Genomic DNA, 24452 nt, shown 5'->3' with positions numbered 1-24452 from the left:
TCTTACTCCTTTGGTAGGAAATATTTCTAACACGAATGTTAAAAACAATGTTGATTTTATAAACAAATTGAATAGTTTAAATTTGAATTATGATTTTAATATGGTTAGTTTTGATGTTGTCTCTTTATTTACAAAAGTGCCTGTAGATGACTTACTTGAATATTTGGAAGAGGAATTAGAGCGTCATGACATTCCCTTAAATGTAGAAAATCTCATTAGTCTCATAAGGTTATGTATCAAAGATAGTAAATTTTGTTTCAATGGGGAATTTTTAGTACAAAAGTTTGGCATGGCCATGGGTAATCCCTTATCTCCTGTCCTTAGCAATATTGGAATTTTTTGAGACAAAACTCTTACCAAGAATTTTGCCCCAAAAAGTTATTTGGTTTAGATACGTGGATGATATCTTCTGTATTTGGCCAGTTCACGAAAAAACCTCCAGGAACCGTCCTTAATAATCTCAATAATTTAGTCCCTTCTATAAATTTACTGTAGAGGAAGAAAGAAATTGTAATTTGAATTTTCTTGATGTAACTGTCCATAGAAATGATAGAAATTTCACTTTTCAGTCTTTCGAAAATCAACTATATTGCCTCTTTTGTTCATTACTACTCCAATCACCATCAAAATGTTAAATTCTCTGTTTTTTCTGGGATGTTCCTAAGGGCTTTACGTGTCTGTAGCCCGCAGTTTATTGACGCTGAAATTAAAACTATTTATGATATTGCATTGAAACTTAAATACCCAAGGACTTTTGTAGATGTGGCATGGAAAAGAGCTAGAAAAACATTTTATTCAACTAATGACAAACTTCAATTTAGTAAGCATAACATTCTAAAATTACCTTATGATGAAAGGTTTTTAGATATTCCTAGAATTTTAAAGCTTTTTAACATAAATGTAGTTTTCAGTAATATTAATGTCAAGAGTTTAGTAATCAAAAATTCTCCTAAAGATCTTCCAGGCTGCATATATGAAATTCCTTGCAAAAAGTGTGATAAAATCTATTACGGACAGACCGGGAAATCTCTTTCACAGCGTCTTAAGCAACATCAATATTCTGTGAGAACTGGGCAAATATCGAATGCATTATTTGTACATATGAGAGATTTAGACCATCCTATTAACTGGAGTCAAGCAAGAGCCTTAGTCCCATGTAATGACACAGTTAAAAGGAATATCATTGAATCTTGTTTTATCAAGTCAAATAATAGAAATGTTCTAAATTTAAGTCTTGGTTTATTTAAACTTGATGCTTTCATAATGAAAAAAGTTGTAGATAAATATAAGCAACAAAATTAATATATTCAGTTTTTACATGTTTTGGACTGTAAAGATACTTTGTAATTTCGGTTAGGGTCAGAATCTGTTTAAGTTTGTGACCGTGTGATATCCGATAATCCTGGATTATCCCTTTTAATTTTTACCCTTTTGATAATTAACCATCTGGTATTCCTGATCTTGTTTGTACCTGAGGCCTTCCTCTCCAATTGTACTTTAGTAGCTCCTTGACGATGTCTGAATAAAGACGAAAGCGCTTGGATTCCTGACTATCATTTCCCGTGGTATTCGCTTATTTATGAAGTCACGTGCATCTACTGTGATTTTTTAAGCATAATGGAAACCACACGCAACTTCTACGCCTTTTCTTTGAATTTTCCGAGTCTTGTTCTATTCGTGACATCCTTCTGTAATGCTCTTATCATCGCTCACAAACTGAAACTCCGACTCAACTTTCTATGGAAGTGCATGAACGAGCAAGTGATGCCCAAGTCAATTTTACCAGTGAGAATTCTTCGCCTAGCAGAGCGACCTTTCGACGAGTTTCAACGCATCATACTTCAGAAACACATCGACATCACAAAAGTGGAAGTAGATGATGCGTTCCGTACACTTAGAAAGCAGACGGTATAGCTTTAATCAGACGGTTCCTGTCGATTGGAAGAATCGGATGCTGGATTATTGCTACGGAAAATTGAGAAAGTGCTGCAACCGTCTTGAAAGGAAGCTCCAAGTCAAGCTGAAAAATCTTATTGCTGAAAGCGACTGGACTAAGCATGCCAACGTGGACTTCATGATTAATTTATCTGACAAACCAGTGGATAGTGCTACGACAGCGGCTTTGGGATATGGGTTAAGCTTTGGTGTATTTAATGGTAACCTGGACTGTGTCGACATCTCAAAAATCCTGTTATTTAGAAAAATTGAATCAAAACCTATGCCCTGATGATATCAATATTTGTAAAGGTATTGTGTATGGTGCTATGAGTAAACCTTCTCCCCCTAATGTACCCGTGAGATTTCTCCAGGCTTTTAAGAAAATTAAAGAAGACGAAACAGTGAAGGTGACAAAAGCAGATAAATCTAATGCAGTGGTAATTATGAATAAAAGTGACTATATAAGTAAAATAATGACATTGCTAAATGACACTGATACTTATACGAAACTGAGGTCTGACCCTACACAGACAGTTAACTCCCATTTTAATAAACAAATTAAATCCATTTTGAAGGGCTTGGACCATTTAATTAAACAGTTTACACCGCAATGCGCCTCCCTACCTTACATGTATGGTTTAGTCAAGACACATAAAATCAATAACCCTATCAGACCAATCATTAGTTCAGTGGGCTCAGTTTCGTATAATTTATCTAAATGGCTTGTAAAAATTCTTACTCCTTTGGTAGGAAATATTTCTAACACGAATGTTAAAAACAATGTTGATTTTATAAACAAATTGAATAGTTTAAATTTGAATTATGATTTTAATATGGTTAGTTTTGATGTTGTCTCTTTATTTACAAAAGTGCCTGTAGATGACTTACTTGAATATTTGGAAGAGGAATTAGAGCGTCATGACATTCCCTTAAGTGTAGAAAATCTCATTAGTCTCATAAGGTTATGTATCAAAGATAGTAAATTTTGTTTCAATGGGGAATTTTTTGTACAAAATTTTGGCATGGCCATGGGTAATCCCTTATCTCCTGTCCTTAGCAATATTTACATGGAATTTTTTTAGACAAAACTCTTACCAAGAATTTTGCCCCAAAAAGTTATTTGGTTTAGATACGTGGATGATATCTTCTGTATTTGGCCAGTTCACGAAAACCTCCAGGAATTCCTTAATAATCTCAATAATTTAGTCCCTTCTATAAAATTTACTGTAGAGGAAGAAAGAAATTGTAATTTGAATTTTCTTGATGTAACTGTCCATAGAAATGATAGAAATTTCACCTTTTCAGTCTTTCGAAAATCAACTAATATTGCCTCTTTTGTTCATTACTACTCCAATCACCATCAAAATGTTAAATTCTCTGTTTTTCTGGATGTTCCTATGGGCTTTACGTGTCTGTAGCCCGCAGTTTATTGACGCTGAAATTAAAACTATTTATGATATTGCATTGAAACTTAAATACCCAAGGACTTTTGTAGATGTGGCATGGAAAAGAGCTAGAAAAACATTTTATTCAACTAATGACAAACTTCAATTTAGTAAGCATAACATTCTAAAATTACCTTATGATGAAAGGTTTTTAGATATTCCTAGAATTTTAAAGCTTTTTAACATAAATGTAGTTTTCAGTAATATTAATGTCAAGAGTTTAGTAATCAAAAATTCTCCTAAAGATCTTCCAGGCTGCATATATGAAATTCCTTGCAAAAAGTGTGATAGAAATGTTCTAAATTTAAGTCTTGGTTTATTTAAACTTGATGCTTTCATAATGAAAAAAGTTGTAGATAAATATAAGCAACAAAATTAATATATTCAGTTTTTACATGTTTTTGGACTGGTAAAGATACTTTGTAATTTCGGTTAGGGTCAGAATCTGTTTAAGTTTGTGACCGTGTGATATCCGATAATCCTGGATTATCCCTTTTAATTTTTACCCTTTTGATAATTAACCATCTGGTATTCCTGATCTTGTTTGTACCTGAGGCCTTCCTCTCCAATTGTACTTTAGTAGCTCCTTGACGATGTCTGAATAAAGACGAAAGCGCTTGGATTCCTGACTATCATTTCCCGTGGTATTCGCTTATTTATGAAGTCACGTGCATCTACTGTGATTTTTTAAGCATATATATATATATATATATATATATATATATATATATATATATATATATATATATATATATAAGGACTCAACGTTAAATATGAATCTTATCAGGTTTCAATTCTGATGTTTTGAAACATAATACTCGAAATCATGACAAACGCATATGAAAAATTAAACGTAGTAAAAGAAACGGCAAAACAATTATAATCCGATTACATTGTTGCAAAACATTTGCCCACAGCCAAATTTGATGCCTACTTATTTCAACATGGGAAAGTGCGTGCAACTTTTGTTAAAGAAGGAAAATCTAATTAACAATAAAATAAGTAAGGAAATATATATATATCATATATATATATATATATATATATATATATATATATATATATACATATACATATATATACATAAAAAAATTTAAAAATAACCTATATAAACGGGTGAAATGTGTACAAGATACAGAGGAGAGAGAAAGAGTACCTCCATAATTCACCCTCTGATACCTGTACGTCCAAAAAATGATAAATAATATATTCTAAGGAAAATAATGCCAGTTAATGTTCCCAGAGTTGAACCATTACCTTCCATAACGACCATACAATCTTCTTTCATAGTCCGCCGTAAACGCTGTGATTTACAGCGCTCGTTGACAGCTTGCAATTTGACGCGGTGTAAAATTCGTCTTCACGCTCTGGAAATTCGGCGGTTTCCGTCGTTAATTAGATTGTAAGAGGAGAACGACGTCTCAGGGAGGGAAATTTTTGCGTCATGGCGATACAAGGCCGGGCTATATTTCCATATTTAAGGATTGTTCGAAGGAAAAAATACAGTAAAATTTTTACTACATACTTCCGGCGACTCAAAACGGTAAAAATGCCAAATGAGAAAAAACAGCAACATACAAAAAAATCCACTGGAATCAGAATTCTTTGGTGAAAATGTTGTCAGTGAAACCCACATTTGCATTTAGTTATAATCTAATTATATCGGTGATTAAACTGTAATCAAAATGAGTACTACACCCTTTATATGGGACAAATGGGTGCTTTGAATTTGCTGTACACCCCAAATTGGTAATTCTAATCGACTACATTTTACATTACACTGAAATATATGTATGTGTATATATAATTTAATTGTATTATATATATTATATATATATATAATATATATCTATATATATATATATATATAATTATATATATGTGTGTGTGTGTGTGTGTGTGTGTGTATACATATATATACATATAATATATACTTTAAAAGATATAATAAGCCAAAACGAGTGCCACAGCAGATTAACGCAACGCTTAGCTCATGTTTACTTACGTCCATGGATCACTTATGGTCTGACAGCCGTCAGTGCAGACAGCATCTGTTGGGGTCAAGAAAAAGAGCGAAGTTAAAAGGACAGTTGCTGCCTAGCCAATAACTGGCATGCGATCATACAAACCCCCTTTGCCAAACAATAAACCACGCCTGATGATCCCTTTGATAGAAGACAGTGGAGAGGAAGGTGCATCAGGCAAGCGACCCCTTAATGTAAGGATAACGGTGGGAAAGAAGAAGAAGAAGAGTTAGCAGCCTTAATTCTGGATTCTTGCCGAAACGCCAGAAGGATGTACCATCATGGTGCCATTCCCTCTAGAGAGAGAGATAAGGAAAAAATACGTATGGTGGACAAATATTTATTTCGTACCTGATCCTTAAGATAAGGCTTTAGAAGGTGTTAGAGATAGATGGATTTACAAAAAAAAAAAAAAAAAAAAAAAAAAAAAAAAAAAAAAAAAAATTGTTGAGTAAGTTAATGTATCGCAAACAAAAAAAGTGGGACAGGTGTTAGATTCACCTAATTCCAGTCAGAGACCAGAAAGACCGGATCAAATGCAACACAGATTAATCAGATAAGCTGTGCTTTTGAATAACGGCTTATCCGAGCCTTAATAGATTAATTCTTAATCGGGATGGCAGGAAATTCATGTTAGTCATAATATGATACATAAAGTCTGATACCTTGAGAGAGAGAGAGAGAGAGAGAGAGAGAGAGAGAGAGAGAGAGAGAGAGAGAGAGACCAATTTAGAAAAACAGAAAAGCTCTGTAAACGGAATAAAAGTAAAAACAACCTCACTCGTTCAGGGAAAAAAAGAGCCTAATAAAAATAATAACGGGAGAGTTGGTTCGAAATAGCTTTACACGTGGCGCCTATTCTCAGGACCACGCTGGCACTGGCCTCCCAATTTTTGTTTCGTATCGCTGCCTGGTGCTTGAGAGGATATTTCTGCAAGACAAGACAGGGAACGAAGAGCGGGAGGGGGGGAGGGAGCTAAGAAGGAAGGCAGAATGAGGAAGGGAGAAAGCGGAGAGAGAAATATGTGACAGAAATGCAGGTCATGGAGGTTGCTGATACGGTATCAACAAGGCAGAGAGAGAGAGAGAGAGAGAGAGAGAGAGAGAGAGAGAGAAGAGAGAACGCAATGCAACAGAAGAAAACATTTTAAAATTTTCTTCTAAAGAAATGGCGATGGGGGGAAGGGAGACCATTAGATAAATTGGGTAATAAATTCCATCCCCTTTTCCTGATTCAATCTAAGGTCGGCTGTGCGTGCTTGTGTGTGTCTATGTGTGTGTGTTTACACTCGGCTTTTATGAAAATTGGGTCAGGCAAGACATGCATACTTATACTTTTAATGATCGTATAAATGCAACCGAACATATGGGGTTTCATGGCCGTCAGGTGTTCAAATAATCTAATTTCTTAGATAAAAAGGGAGCTCTGGAGACCCAGACATTTCTGCTCTCGTCGCAAGGACGCTTTCTCAAGTATTTTAATAACTAATTTTTAACTGTTTTTATGTAAACAAATATCATGTAAAAATACACTTCCAGTCTCACAACTGCTTCATACATCTACACAAAATTCTCTAGGGGCAAATCGGCACCCTTATGCTTCGTTGAGACTCTTTCACGATCCCTACTCAACTAAACCGTTTTGTTCTAACACTTCTGCGGCACATAATTATTATCAAATAGTAAAATAATAATGACAGTAATAAGCATAAACACGCAACCCCATTTTTTATATCAAAATCTTTTTATTATTATTATTATTATTATTATTATTATTATTATTATTATTATTATTGCAACGTCCAGATGTTGGCCAAGGAGATGGCCACAGCATATAGACATTAAGGAAACAACAGACTCTGAAAATACAGTAATAAAAAGAAAATATTATTATTATTATTATTATTATTATTATTTCCGGTAACATAAAAATGGCTTCGAAACCGCTAACGCCTACAAGAAAGCTCATTACTGAATTCTTCAACCTTTTGTGACTCTGTCTAGGTAAACTTCAAGGGCTTTAGTACTGGAATTTGTAAGTGCAAGTCGACGGTTTCTTGTCAGAATCCAGGAAATAAAAAAATTAACAATAATGAAAGAAGGCCTTAAGTCATGAATAATTTAGTTCCACTTTCTTCATTAACGCCTCACAATTACTTCACTTTCAATTCCTGTGTCCCTTATTTCCCACTAGTATCCCCACCCACCCACTCAACTGGTGACTGCTCTAGTCTATGCCTCACCAGTTTAGGTTTATAACGTACCGTAGTTCGATGTTAACGTCAGTCAGCAGGCCATCTAGCTAAAACGCTCAATACTATTGGTATAACTTTAAAACAGTAACAAAATATGACTTTGTCATCACAAAATAGTATACGTTTCAAATTGCTCATTAATCAGCAGGTCTGGCATTTGATCAATTCCCTTCCTTGTCTAAACGTATTATAAACAATCAAAGTAAATTGTTGTCGAAGCTGTTTAAATTGCACGCGTTGATTTCTTATCAAACAAAATAAGAGGGAAATCATTCAGTAAACTGATTACAGAAAACATAGTATCCTTCAAGGAAAGAACAGTCAGTCTGACGTTCGATCCATCTCTAGATGCTGTACTTTTCCTTTTGCCTACACATACATTGAGCATTCAAGGAAATTTTTTAAACATTCTCTTCGGTTCTCATCATATTCAGGGTACAAGAGACTCTTCAGCTGCAGTAAGCACTTCTCTAGGAGGTCACTCTTGGATAGTGCCATTACCTCTCTACCAGAGCCTTCCACTTTCTTGGGTTAGAATTCTCTTGCTTTGTGGGTACACTCGAGTTTACTTTATTTTGAAGTTTCTTGTCCGGTTTTTTTTTCAAATGGTGTTTTGGATAGGCTTAATAGAAGGTCAAGGATGCCTGGAGGATTATCAAGTGGTTACCTTATCATTATCTCGTTCTTTACCTTCACTCTGAACTTAGTTTTCAAACCATCACTAGTCCTTTTACTCAAAGGGTTAACTTGTTTTATAAGATATTCTGTTCTCTTCTTCAAGATTTCTTCTTACCTTATTTTTACATAAAGTCTTGCTCACATTGTTGTTGTTATCATTATTGCCAAGTTCAATGTGAAGGTTATCTATCGTTTTTTATGTTTATTACGGGCATGAAATGTTGAACAAACTCATGTATCTTGCACTCTGCCAGGGTCACGCGATGGGCTGCAATATTCCTGGAACTGAATGGTAACGTGACCTGGCTTTTGTATTTTGGAAATGACTGTGTTTGATTTACAGTTTCCATTTTACTTAAATCAGATGGCTCTATCCCTCACTGTCCAATGAACAGTAAACCGTTTTGGCAGATTTTTTAACAGTACACACAGCAATAAGAAACTCGGTGAACCTCAAGCCTGTTTTTCCGAAGCTAATCTAGCTCATTTTCCTTTACGGTCCTGTGAAATTCACTCTTTTACTTGAATTTTATATCGCATGGAGATAGAGAACGAAATGGTATGTTCTTTAGTTTTTAGTGAAAACTGATGACTACTTCACGTTGGTGGTTATTTTTCATAAGTTAGCTGGAGGGGTATCTTTTATACATATTGGAGATTGAGTAACTAGGAACTCTGCAGATTACCAGTTTCTATGATTCCCATATTACCTAAAGTATTTGAACATCTGTTGGCAAAATGTCTGAATACCCATCCTGAAAGTGATCATCTGCTCCCTTCCAGCTGTAAACAAATTGAGGAATGATATCCCAATCACATGGTTGAATAACTGGAATTTCAAGTTTCAATACTTTTTTTTAAGCAGGCAGACACGAGTTTCTCCTCTTATTTCTTTTTTTTTTTTTTAATCTAATGCGTTTTTTATATTTATTAACACTATCTTTTATTCATCTAGTTATTTCCTCTTAATGGGCTGCTTTTTCTACTGGGGTTCTTTGGCTTTTAGCAATCTGTTTTTCTATCTTTTGTTACAGCTATAGCCTGGCTTGTATAATAATAATACTAATGATAATAATAATAATAATCTGCCTCAGTGATATTATTTAAAACCTGTAACTGACTACAGTGCATGGGAAATACGAATGTTAAATCTCTTTAGTAAGGAAATACAAGTGCTAAATCTCAATTTAAATCTGAAAATTGGCGATTCTGAAAAATTATCGCATATTAAAAAACTTGCAAATAGTAGTATCTTCTTGAGTAGTCTCAGCTATTTAATTCATAAAAAATTGTCGAAATATTAACACCAAATTAGGATACATAAACAAGCTAAATACCATCGTTAAAGGTTTGCTGTCAGTTAAACACCATCGTTAAAGATTCAGTGTAGCGTAAAAACCATTGTAAGAGGTTCATGACTACTTATCTTACCACAAGTAGGGAAAATAATTCCTATTTACTAAAAAAAAAAAAAAACTTCATAAATTATCATCACCATCATTACCATATTAATAATAGTATTCATTAACATAATTATTATAATTTACGATATACTTATAAACCAAGTGAAAAAGGTCACGAGCCTGTTAAACAGTTTTCTAAAAATACAAAGTCCACAAGCAAAAGAGAAATGGGAAAGGAAAGAGAAACAAAACTAAAAGGCACGAGGAAATGGAAAGTATGTGTGAGAGCATAGGAGAATTAAAGGCATCACAGGGAAGAATTTACGATGCGAACAGAAACGATAAAAAGAGAGAGAGAGAGAGAGGAGAGAGAGAGAGAGAGAAGAGAGGACGAGAGAGAGGGAGACGGGAAAAGAGAGAGAGAGAGAGACAAAAGAATTGCAGGGAACCAATTAATCGAGGTTACCAATTCTTATTGGTTGCTCGCCTTTAAAAGTGATCAGGGACTCTCTCTCTCTCTCTCTCTCTCTCTCTCTCTCTCTCTCTCTCTCTCTCTTCTCTCCTTCCTTACAACTATCAAACTTTAACCTTCGAGCGAGGACTTAAATGCCGGCTCTTTCATCAGTAGCTTAAAAACTATGCTTAGGATTCTCTCTCTCTCTCTCTGTCTCCTCCTCTGCCCATCGTCCTCTCTCTTCCGTCTCTCTCTCTCTCTCTCTCTCTCTCTCTCATTTTTCTCTATCTAAACCTTTGATTTTGTATAAAAACTTGAAAGCTGGTTATTTTTCACTGAACTGCACATCACCACTGTCTACTTTGGTTAGCAGATAAACCTCTATTTATAGCAAGTCTCTCTCTCTCTCTCTCTCTCTCTCTCTCTCTCTCTCTCCACAAGTGCTGGGTAACATAAAAGCTTCTTCACCTCCTTTCCAAAAACTTACCTTTAATTTTTTTTCAGCCATTCTCAAACTTATTTAAATACTGTACTACTACTATATGGTTTTACCATTTTTTATTTCAGTCTAAAAATTTAATTCAAGCAAAATAATTCGTTTGCGTTTTAAACATTCTGGTGGCTGTCCATGTCTAGAACTTCTCTCTCTCTCTCTCTCTCTCTCTCTCTCTGGAACAAATCTAATGAAAACATCTTGAAAATAATTGAAGAAGTTCCAAATAAAATCCAAGTGGTCAAGAGACTCATAAAGAAAATATACATAAACCAACACACACACACACACACACACATATATATATATATATATATATATATATATATATATATATATATATATATAAGCATCTTGTCCTTGTATTGAGAAGTCAGACCTCTTTCACTATTTAGGATATAACATAAGTCGACGTCCTTCTTTTCAAAAAGGAGAATGTCGCTAAATTTTCATGCGTAGAGAATTTGGGCAAGAAACTAAAAATGTTATGCTGGCTGTCTTTTTTTATTCCTGGTATTTATATATATATATTATATATATATATAATAATATATATATATATATATATATATATATATATATACCAGGAATAAAAAAAGACAGCCAGCATAACATTTTTAGTTTCTTTTGCCCAAATTCTCTACGCATGAAAATTTAGCGACATTCTCCTTTTTGAAAAGAAGGACGTCGACTTATGTTATATCCTAAATAGTGAAAGAGGTCTGACTTCTCAATACAAGGACAAGATGCTTATTGGTTACTGATCCCAAGAACGGCGACAGAGTAGTCATTGGGTGCTTGGGCAACGTTAAAATTCTTACGTGAAACAAAGTTTTACATTCCATGCAACAGAATCCTATGTTGGATAGGTCTTTTGTTCTTAAATTTAAGACATCATGTACGGTGACTGACAAACGTGTGTGTATGTGCAAGTAAGTGTGCGAACATAAAGCATAAACAAGAACGTGTAGACATAAACTAATAAAATAATTGCATCGAATACCACCCTCCATTAAACAACAGAATCTGTGCCACACTTATCCCTCCCATAATTCCAGCACCAACCTGGCCACTAAAATAACAGACAAAATCACACCACAAAAAAAACTTTTTCGAGAATTGTTTCCCATTCGTGAATTAATTGCTCTCCTAGCTGCAGTTTGCTTTTTTTTTTTTCAGACTGGCCTCTCCACAGCATCCTCGATATCAGTTTTGTCTTAATCACTGATGATTTCACATACATATGCACGTACACACACACACACACACACACACACACACACACACACACACACATATATATATATATATATATATATATATATATATATATATATATATATATATATATATATAGTTATATACACGCACATGCATGTACACATACTGGGCGTATACTGAAATATTCAAGTATACCGACACTAAAAACAATAAGACAATGGAAACATCAAAGGCAAACAGACTGAAATTAGCAGCCATGAGGCAAGCACAGGACATGCAAAAAATAAAAGCAACAGCTTCCGCAGACAGACGAGTTCTATCAGTATGTAAGCAGCAGCACCAGACGAGGGGAGTGGAGGGAGCGGAGGGGAGGGGTCAGGACTCAAAAATAACCTCTTATTTTCTGAAAGTCGACCACATCGCCAGGTGCGTCTAGATTCCCCGCGGGGACGGCGGCGAAGCCGGCCGGCCAAACATAACTCCCAGACGCCAGCAGATACAACTGGCCAGCGCCACATGGTCGTTTCCCTTTTTCCCCGCCCTGGGGAAAGGGGTAAATGAAGATGCAGCGAGAGGAAAGCCGTCTAGTGTTCATGGGTCTTCCCTTTTTGTACCTGGAGCAGGTAATGCCTCTCCAATCGGGGTTGGGGAGGCGGGGAGAGGGAGTCTACGTTCGTATATCTCCATCTTTTTGTTTTCTTGAGAAGTTGCAGAGTTGTATCAAGTAAGAAACCCAGGAGGAGACGAAGAGGATTTAAGGTGAGGGGGAGAGGTTCTCATGGCTCTCCCCTTTTCTCCCCTCCACTTCTCCCTGCGGGGGTTTTCAGAGACGCGGGAGGAGGCATGACTCAAAGGGGTCCCCATCTTGGGCCATCAAAATCCTCAAGATCCGCGGACTTGCAGCGGCGCACCTGACCACACACCGGAGTCCAAGGAAGAGCAAAAGACAACAAAGAGTGGATGAAGAGAAGAGGAAATGAGTTTGCAATGACAATAATTGCTAACAAAATGTAACAGGAAGAAACAGGATGATAAATAAGAAGAGAAAGTAAATGAATAAGAAAATGATGGGGGTAATTAGGAAGAATGAATAAAAAAATATAAGTACAAAGCAAGGAATACATAAAGATAAAGAATAATGCAGAGATCAGAATGGGAGAACAAAGAGATGGTGTATAAAGTGTTAGAAAAAATAAAAAAATTTAGATAGATACATGAAGTAATAATGAAAAACTAAAATTAAGAAGCAGTAAATATAAATTTCTAATATAACTTTATCAATAAGATGTCGTTTGTGTAATAAAAGTTAAAAGAAACGTAAGGAGAATAGGCAAACTAACCAACAACGCGAGAAGCTCAAACACACGCGCGTACGCACACCACACAAATATAGTCATATGGTATAATATATATATTTATTTTAATTAAATATACTTATTATTATATATATATTATATATATTATATATATTCTCTAAGGTATGAAAATTATACTAGCTTTCAGCCGCTTGAAATCAAAAGGTAAATAAACATATCCTCACACCCAAGGAAAACTGTTTCCATGATATTATGCAGGAGTTTTAGCAATAATGCAAATAAGTCTCGAGCAGATGGCAGGGTTTCTGAGGAAGAATAAGTTACCTAAAACAACTTAATCAGAGAGAGAGAGAGAGAGAGAGAGAGAGAGAGAGAGGTAAAGATGCTTTACTGTCAAAATTTGTAGCTCAGTGAGTTGCAAAAGTAAAGGTATCATCAGATAAAAAAAAAAAGTCACAACAAAGTCACATTCCTATTTCCATTATTGAAGCAGGATGGTTTAGAAAGTAAAATGCATAAAGCCAAAGGTTTTCCTGCTCTTTTGACTTGAATTCTTCCCCCTCCCCTCGTTCCTCCATCATCGCTTTTCCTGTCCCATACGTGTTGTCACAATTAGATTTCAGTCCAAAAGCTTCTCCTTAAAAAAAAAAAAAAAAATACTGGACTGATGGATTCACAAAACACCGGATCCAACACTGTATTTCATTTTCGCACTTTTTTTTATACATGCAGACATTTTTTCCTTTTTTAATTTTTCATGATAGGTTTCGGAAATTTCTAGATAAACCATCAACGGTTATTGTGACACCTTCTTTAACGTTCTTATCTGCACAATCCAACATAGGCCACTGTTCAGTACTTGGTACGAGGTACCACATCCCACTGAACTGTTTGTTGTAATAATCTATACTATTCATTTGGGGTACATATTTGTCAAAGTAATTTTCATTGGGCAGCACACTCAACCCAGAAGCATCCCTTGGCATAAATTGCATGTAGCTCACGGTTTTCTAAAAGCGTCAAAAAACTTTCCAACACAAAGTAGCCAATAGTAAGCAAATGAATTTGATATAATAAAATGGATATTTTTCACACCTTTTTACTTAGATAAACTGACATGTGAATGATCAAGCTTATAAAATCAAAGAGTAATTCAATTCTGCTAACCTAATCACATGGAAATGTCAAGTTCATTCTAATATATATATATATATATATATATATATATATATATATATATATATATATATTAATTAAAATGTGAAAAAAAACAATACATAACTTAATACTGCTTCGCCAGCCCCGAACCACATTCCATAAAATCTAGCAATGCAGTGAGAGAGAAAAAGAGGGAGAGGTGGCTTATGAATTCCTTGGTCTCCCAACATCCAATTTCACAAAAGAGAGGCATTTAAAGCTTCTCGGTGAGATAGAGAGAGAGAGAGAGAGAGAGAGAGAGAGAGAGAGAGAGTAAAAACCACTTGTCCTGGAGACAGAGAAAAAGAAAAAGAAAAAAAGAATGCGGACCAATAAACATAAACAAGACTTAAACGACCAAAAAGGCTGACGTCCGGCTGTGACAAAGTAGACAACGGAGCAGTTCAAAACATGAGTAAAAAAAACTTTGGGGAGGGGAAGAGGGTGAGGAAAAGAAAGCGAGGGAGGGGGTGGGAAAGGGGACAAGGAAAATGAATTTGATGGGAAAAGGCCTCTCATAAAGGGGGTGGGGGAAGAACTAGGTATATTTCGTGGGAAGATGAAAATGGGGGGAAGGTGTTAAAATGCGAGGGAGGGGAGATTGACTGAGAGGAAGATTAGTTGTAACCAGGAAAAGCCTGAGATAATGAGGGGGAGGGGGAGAATATGAATATTGTCGAGTATGCGCAGGTTGACAGAAAAAGATATAAGAGAAATGAAGATGATTACAAATATGCTGACATAATATTGTATAAAAAGAAATCATAAGACAGTAGAAATGGATAAAAACAATGATGTTGTATATGTAACTGTTAAAAAAAATAAAAACGATGCAAACTCACAAAAACCGCATTAAGAAAAAATGATATTAACAATAATAATAGTTCCAACACAAACATGACAATAAAACAATAAAGTACACGGCTGAACATAAACAAGGACATTTACAATAAAACCAATTACTAAAAAACAAACACGCAACAAAAACACAGAAAATAACAGCTCATTTGTCCAACACCAAAGACGCTGATGTTTAGCATCCGCTGCTAAAGCGCTCCAATAGAAGTGCATTAGCTCAACGCGAGGAGATGAACAATAACAACAGACGCAACAAAACATTCCAATTAACGCCCTTGGGTCCCCTGACAGTTCTTATGAATTTAAGACCCACGCGCGCTCAATGTCATGGGCCCTTGAGCCTCCTGCCCATTACCCACGGAGGGCATCCCCTTGCACAGGGCATTACCCGAAATCATTTTTGGCACATTTTAATACGTTGTAAAAGTGGCCTTCGAGCACCGGTATGGCCTGGAATGTGACCGAGGGTTATTCCTTGCGGGGGGGAGGGGGAGGGGCGGAAAGGTTGCTGTTTAATGCGGATTACGACTCATTGCGAAGATGTAGGAAGCAGTTATTTAATGGAAATTATTTTATGACGACATAACGCAGGAGGTATGGGAAGGTTCGCATTGACGCAGGAGGATGTAAGTACGTGTATGTATATATACACACTGACATAAATAATATATATATATATATATATTTTTTTTTTCCTATTTTTTTCGGTGCAAAAAAAATGGAATGTTGTTGGTCATATAAAATTTTAATGAATAAGGAGTTTTTCCTTGATCAGAATATAATTATGTTTTGTTTTGTTAAGTATTTGTAATAGAAAACTATGGACGGAGTTAATTTTATCACCATCGAGAGTATCTTTTTCTGAGAGTGAATGGTTTGTAGTTTTGGTTGATTATTTTTTTGTAGCGTAATGTTTTGGTTACCGAATTTTATTTAATTAACTTACGTGTAACACTTATTATATGTGTATAATATATATTATATATATCTTAATACAATATCTATTATATTATATATATATATATATATACATATAAGTGTTACACGTAAGTTAATTAAATAAAATTCGGTAACCAAAACATTACGCTACAAAAAAATAATCAACCAAAACTACAAACCATTCACTCTCAGAAAAAGATACTCTCGATGGTGATAAAATTAACTCCGTCCATAGTTTTCTATTACAAATACTTAACAAAACAAAACATAATTATATTCTGATCAAGGAAAACTCCTTATTCCATTAAAATTTTATATGACCAACAACATTCCATTTTTTTTGCACCGAAAAAAATAGGAAAAATAAGAGAATAATTTAAAGGAAAGCTATGCTATATATAGTTCTCCAGCCATGAATATGCAAAGAATACAATGAAACAGAATTACTGACCACAAAGAATCTTTACTAATAAACAAAACACTAAATTACGATGTAGTTTACAGAACAAACAAACAAAACAAAAAAAATAAAAAACATGAGAAACAGGATCAGTTGCCCAGACTGAAAAGAAAACATCTATATCATTAGGACGGCCCACAAACCTAACATCGCGTCTTGCATCTTAACCAAGAAAAACAAATAAAACAAGAAAGTAAAATAAGTTTCAATTCCCGCTGCAACATCAGATTGCAATCAGCCCTGATGAAACCAAAGCAAACTTATCCAGGGCAACTTCCGTCACCTGATGCGCCAAACATTTCACATCAACATTATATCGGAAACATCATGGGAAAGGACAGTCCGTTGACATGTCATGAAACTTTCAGCTTTGCAAAGTTCCTTTCGCAAGGTCTGTGTGTGCGGGAGTTCTTGTCAGTATAATGATACATCAGGTAATTTTGTGACTGTACATCACAATAATCCACAGTAATTCACAGAAATTTTACCAGGTTCATTTTAACTGTATTTCTTCACACAAGTATTAGCAGTAAACTTAAAATTACACACACACACACATATATATATATATATATATATATATATATATATATATATATATATATATATAATGTGTGTGTGTGTGTGTGTATATATGTCTATATATATACACACATACATATACATATATATCTACAGGTTACATAAGCATGATCTAGGCAGACATTTAAGATACAGTTTCCACTGAAATACTTGGAAACCCTACAAGAAGTGAGGATTTGCTCTTTAACCGGCCAAATTTGGATAGATGTAAACAAACACATGGTTGCCTCCTGTGATAAGAGCCTTAACGTAAGAAAGCTGCCTGAAGTATTAGCTTATGTTGATAACAGAAGCATACTTGAAATTTCTTTAAAATTTAAAAATGACCATAGGAGTTTATTTGTGAATGATGCGTTACAGACCACACTGTTCACCTTATGGAGTTATAACGCTTAGTCGAATTAGGCTGTATGCTCAGTAACCTTTGACTAATTAAACATACAATTAATATTATTACTATTATTATTATTCACAAGATGACCCCTATTCATATGGAAGAAGCCTACAGGGGCCACTGACTTTAAATTTAAGCTTCCAAAGAATATGATGTTCACTAGAAAGAAGTAACAGAAGGTAAAGAGAAATACAGAAAGAAGTTATCGCTTATTAAAAGTCGAAAAATAAATTGACAAACTGATAAATAAATAGATATAAATACAAGGAGAATGGTATTAGGGTACTAATGCATTGCATCTTCGTTTCAGCTTTTGAAGTTCCAAATGCACGACATCCTCTGAAGGGAGACTCAGTTCCACAGGAACAATATTAACCTTCAAGTTTAAAGAATTCTACGTGTTGAACAAAAAGCAGTCCTGTAGTTTATATAACTACAAACAAGCGAATGTGAGAGAATCGGTCTTTACCAAGACTTTATTATTAAACTTGTTAAACGCAACAGGCCTTTCCTTGCGCACGTCAGACACGAGCACTATACACTTAGGTAGCTAAAAACAGGCACTGATCACGAGTGCCAACACCCATTGTATCGGCTGGCATCGAACAACCCTTCTAATTTGTGTTACAAAACGTGAGCACGCTAAGCACTCGGTTTGCACTGAAAGACAATTACATGAAACTCCCACTGTCCGAGGTCATTATCTGAGTAAAAAACATTATTTTGAAGAAGTGGGCCAGAGAGAGAGAGAGAGAGAGAGAGAGAGAGAGAGAGAGAGAGAGAGAGAACTTCGTTATCACGTAGATGTATCAAATGTCTAAAGTTAATAAAGATAGATGGCAGGAGGGCCACAAAACGAAAATTACCTTGCTTCTTGGCAATTTGAGAGAGAGAGAGAGAGAGAGAGAGAGAGAGAGAGAGAGAGAGAGAGAGAGAGAGAGAGAGAGAGAGAGGGGGGGGGGGGGGAAAGGAATACACGATGTCCTAAATTTCGAACGCTACCGACGGTGGATGGTGTAGGACGTAAGTGGATTTATTCATGACTTAAGATAATCAGGCAAGGTGGATAATTTCTTGAAACCTAAAGAAAGAAAGAAAGAGAGAGAGAGAGAGAGAGAGAGAGAGAGAGAGAGAGAGAGAGAGAGAGAGAATAAGCAGATGTCCCTAAATTTCTCGGGCTACCGAGGATGGATGCGGTACGCAGATTTATTCAGGATGGAAATCTAGGTAGATAAAAGACAATTTCTTGAAATCTAAATTCTAAAGAGAGAGAGAGAGAGAGAGAGAGAGAGAGAGAGAGAGAGGTCAGTTGCTGTAAGACTTCTTCGCCAAATTCCGAAGCTGAGTAATCAAACACGTGGAGTTAATTTGATCGCAGCGGAATCACTGAACTCGCAACACCTCGATCTCGAGTTCAAGGCTTTGCTGCGGTTGGTCTTGGATGTTCTTCCCCCTTCAAAGTAGTCCTCTCTTCCGTTTTCTCTTCATTCGCTTTTATTTTACCCATTTTTCGTTTATTGTGGCTAAAATGGTTGGACGTTCGGTTGGACGTCTTTAGTTCGCGCGTGAATTCGATATATATTTTTTTTAACAGCTCTACATTTACTACCACGAGTGATAACTTCTGTTGAGATGTGGCTTCAGCAAAGGTGTGGAACTTTATTTTTTCTGCAATCAATGAAACTAACATTTAACGAAGAATAATTCATCTCAGCGTCCTACCGAATGATGTGGAGGTTGAACCGCATCCCGCTTAATATTTGAGGGACGCTTGTGTTAACAAGCTATTCAGCAGACGGTACCAAATAAAGTCCGTAACCAAAATGGCAAGAAAGGCTACAAGGTTAGTAGTAAAATAGGGAAGAAGAAAAATTGAGATACATCTTACAAGCAAGACACTAAACTACAGCATAAAAATCAATAAATCAGTAATATAAATATAAAAAAAAAACTTTTCGAACCTTTCAATACACTTGTATAACACAGGGCAAAAATCGAATTAAACATATAAACTAAAACAGGACGAAACACATCAATTTGTCCCACTTGCTAGATGACAAATTTTCGATTAAACCTCCCCATCCACACCGCTATCCTTATGCTCAGGGGTCAGTTGCCCTCTTGATACGTCTTTTCCAGCTATTCCTATTGAAACCATCTACCTCCGTTAAGCCCTTCTCTAAATCCTGTCGCGTGGTACACCTGCATGTTGCAAAAAGCTGCTGAAAGAACAACTGCTGACTTGTAAATGGACCTTTTGGTCAAAGACCAGGCCCACCGCCGATAACTACGGTTAACAACTGCCAACTCTCTCAATCAAGCCAAACGTTTTAAGGAATGAAAATAGAAACAAATTTCAGTAATAAGAACTTGAACAATGATAAGATCGATTGTGCATCGTCAACACATTCTTTCCACACAATATTAATATGTTAACGAGGTAAGTCAAAACATCTCCGAACTGATTTTACTAAGGGACTGCACACATCCGTAAGGACAAAATTAATGAGTGATAACTTGTCAATGAATATGGAAAATGAAAACAAGTACGTGTCATATTTAGCATTATTTTTGCGATTTAAACAAAAAATAATGGGGTGAGGGATAACAATTTATATATTTTTCAGCGTTTTCGAAAAAAAGTAAAAAATGCGCCGACATCGAGTTTTCTTTACCATATAATGCTGTATGAAACTCTCAGCCATGGCCCATGAAACTCTGAGCCGCGGTCCATAACTTTCAGTTACGACCCGGTGGTGGCCAGTGTTATGGGCCCGTATAGCGGTGCCAGACGCATGAACATGGCTAACTTAAACCTTAAAACAGATAAAAACTACTGAGGCTAGAGGGCTGCAATTTGGTATGTTTGATGATTGGAGGGTGGGTGATCAAGATATCAATTTGCAGTCCTTTAGCCTCAGTAGTTTTTAAAAGCTGAGGGCGGACAGAAAAAGTGCGGACGGACAGTCAAGTAGCTATTTTAATAGTTTTCTTTAAAAAGAACACTAAAAACCAGCGAGGGCTAACGTATCAAAAACTTTTTATTGCAAATTCTGGCGTGTAAGGAATAAGGATTTTATTTTTATTATAAATCTATATGTTAGCTAGATGGTGCATATTTCGAAATGTTCAAAACTGAATGAACATGTGCTCAAATACTACATTTTATCCCGTCCCTTCGACCGCGAGAGAAATAACGGAGCATCGCGTTTCACGAAGCCCTCGGCGTAAATAAACCCACTGATCAAATGACGGCCAACTTCTGTTGCAGGGTTAAATCGTATCTTGTATCCAATTTCGATGAAAAATAACGAAATGGGGACGAGTTCAATCGAGAATAGACGACTCCTCAAGCGATTGAAGTAGAAACCGTTGGGTCACTCATCGTTTCGTGACGTGACTATGTGACACCAAGCAACTGCAGGCGAGAAAGACATGTAGGGTATGACTCCCAGCAAGCATCCACCGGTCTCTAGGAGACTCCCCATACAGTGGTAAGACATGAGAACCTGTTTGGAATGGAGAAGCCACCCACATATTAACCGTCCTCGCGTTGCAACGGACTTGAAGAAAAAAATTCAAGTACAGTGCTTTTATATATTTTACTGATATGTATGTTTGAGCGAACCCAGGGGCTCCCTCAAAGCACACACACCACACACACACACACACACACAAACACACACATACACACAAACAGTGATTACTAGCTCCGCTTCATCTGTAAGAAATCCGGGTTCGAATCCACTTCAGGGTGGAAACAAATTATAAGGTTCCATTCCTCGATACAATTATTGTGCCTCTGTTGAAGCAAGCAGTGAATTGGGCAGTTATAGCATGCAAGTCACACCCAGGGAAAGGAGACGGATGAGGGAAGAAAGACACGGGGCTGTTATAGCACCTTCATCTTATGATGCTTGTCAAGTTCCGAAAGGTTATCACCTGGAACCATCCCCTCAAAACGAGACAGTGTATAGTTGACTCTCTCTCTCTCTCTCTCTCTCTCTCTCTTCTCTCTCTCTATATATATATATATATATAATATATATATATATATATATATATATAATATACATATATATGTGTGTGTGCGTGTGTGTATATAAATATGTATATATATATATATATATATATATATATATATATATATATATACTATATATGTGTGTATATATAATGTATATATGTGTGTATGTATACCATGTATATGTATATATATGAAAGTAATAAGAGCCGCATGAAGTAATAACAATAAACAGAGAGCCCACTCACTACAAAAGTGAAAACAACATTGAGGGATATATCAAAATAGAAGCCACGAAGAGAAGCTGGCAAACAGACTCCGGCGAAGGACAGCCGAGTCTCTTTTACGATGTTTGGGCAGCGTCCTCCTCTTTACATTACAGCCGCCAGAAAGAGATGGATAAAATAAAACTGGAAATAAAAATGATAAAAAAGAAATATAAAATGTAATAAAAAAACGATAACAAAAAGGTCTGCAGGGTAAGGCACGTCGGACGTAGGGTGATAAAATTCGCGCGCAGGCTAATCTTTCATAGTCTTGTCTGTTGACTCTGCAAACGACGATATCAGGCGATCAGAGATGCGCCATAGCACACGGAGTGGGTGTCAATTGCGTCTCTATCTTTATATATATATATATATATTATATATATATATTATATATATATATATATATATATATATATATACATATATACTATACGCATATAATTAGGTTTGTCACTTATTCTCATTTGACTCTTTCAATCAAGAGAAATAACAGATTGGCTATCGACTTCCTATCTCTGTATATAACCCAAGACAACAGATTCAAATTCTGTAGAGAGCAGGTGCACTAATCAATCACAATTCATATTAGGTGAAAGCTTTTTCTCCCATGGTAAAGTACCGTACTTCTCCAAGCATTGCATAAAAATCACTACACAGCTTTTGGAAAATCATCATCAAACGTATGTGAAAGAAAAATTCCCAAATTCACCAAAATCAAGATAAGAGACAACGAAACAAAACAGCGACGGAGCAGAAACTACAGGTCACTAGAGCTAACAAGAAATAATACCGATCGATGGGAGGAAAAACAAGAATTTGACTGGTGGAGCCATATGAGCCACATATACGCCGATCTGACATCCAGAAACAATATAAGGCCCATCTGAAAAACATTCCTGTGGGTAACCTATTGACCAGGCTTCCTATCTATCTATCCATCTATCTATCTCTTGTTTACTTCCTGAAGACCGATATCCCAGGACTACGTCTTGGGTAGACGCTCTTTTTGTTTACTTCCTATAGACCGATATCCCTAGGCAAAATTCTTAAATGGCCTCAATACTCTCTCTCTCTCTCTAAAATACACACAGACACACGCGCGCGCACACAAACACACATACACATACATACATGCGCACACACACATGCAACCATGACATAGTAAGGCTTAACCTACCTCTCTCTCTCTGCCCCTCTTTCTCTCTCTCTCTACCATGCTTAAATATTTCGTAAAAATTTTGTCGTCTCCCCTCAAAATATCTGAACTCTAAATCAAGTTGAAACATTCTTAAGAACATTGCTTAAGTGGTTTTATTAGGTTCCTAAAAAATGAAGGTGAGCAAAAAGAAAATTATATAAGGACGTTCGGTTTGTACCCTCCTTCTATTGGCATAGTTTTTGTTAGTTTTCCTGGTACATTTGATAAACGTACTCTATACCCTCTAAAAAATAAATATTATCAAGTAATGCTGTCGTTCACTGTTTGCAACTCCGTCTTTTCAACACACAATTCATCAACATGCTCTTCCAAAGCCCTATGCAAAGCACGCCCCAATTCTAATTGATTCCAGGCTTTCCAACGCATCAACAACTATTATGGTTACCGACAATTACACTCAAATCACCCAGCACAACCACCCTCCTCCTTCCTACAAACGCGTGCAGACACAGATTCAGGCTCCTCCAAATGGTTCCCCTTTCACACTCACTGCTTTCCATTCTCGAATTCTCCGCTCTACCTTTTACTTCCACCTGAAATTTGTCCCTCTCAGATTCTTACCTGTCTCCACTCGACTCCCGCCCTTGAAATCCCCCCTTTCCCTACACGTGGACAAAGGTGTATAGGATTTTCTTTTTGATACCCAAAGAATCTGACACCTTTGACAGGGTCACAGAATCCGGCACATCCAGGTTGAATCTGCCGTTGAGAGAGATTTTTCATTTGCTTGTTGATAGCCTGCAGATTGCATGGCATGCTCTCATGGTGTGACGTCCGCCAGCCGGATCGCATTCCTGCTCTTGTATAGTTCTGTATTTCTTTCTTTCCTATTTCTGTTTAATTTGGTAACTACGTCAATAATCATGTTATTTTTTTTCCCGTAACTCTTCCTGAGTCATCGTTTTATATGAAATAGCTGATGAAGTATACTACTAGTGTGGACATCTAAATGGATGTCTGTCTAGTAGATGTGAAATGATTATTTTGTCATTTTCTTATTGACATATTACAAATTTAAATGGATGTCTTAGAAATGAAATTATTTAAAAAAAATTTTCTTACTGACAGATCACAATTTTAATTGGATGTCTGTTTTAGTAGATGAGACATTATTATTTTGTTATATTCTTATTGACAGATAAAAAATCTTTAAAATGACTACATGACACTTGAGTATTTTTCATTTAATGATGAATGCAGCTAATGATATGCTTTTTTTTTTATTAATTCCAGATTTTACAATAATCAGTTTCTAGGTAATAACCCATTGTTCTTTTTTTATA

At 35.9% G+C, this 24452-nt stretch overlaps 1 long non-coding RNA gene across 1 annotated transcript in view; it reads right to left on the bottom strand.

Moving 5' to 3' along the window:
- Positions 1 to 24452, bottom strand: part of LOC135205965 (uncharacterized) — a 146731-nt gene that overhangs the window by 47766 nt on the left and 74513 nt on the right. The window contains exon 2 of the long non-coding RNA XR_010312650.1: positions 5389 to 5434. This is a non-coding gene — a long non-coding RNA (uncharacterized LOC135205965). The remainder of the gene's footprint in view (positions 1 to 5388; positions 5435 to 24452) is intronic.

This window comes from Macrobrachium nipponense, chromosome 29 (assembly GCF_015104395.2).
Source record: "Macrobrachium nipponense isolate FS-2020 chromosome 29, ASM1510439v2, whole genome shotgun sequence".
Taxonomy (NCBI): Eukaryota; Metazoa; Arthropoda; class Malacostraca; order Decapoda; family Palaemonidae; genus Macrobrachium; species Macrobrachium nipponense.
This window is presented reverse-complemented; position numbering and strand designations above follow the sequence as displayed.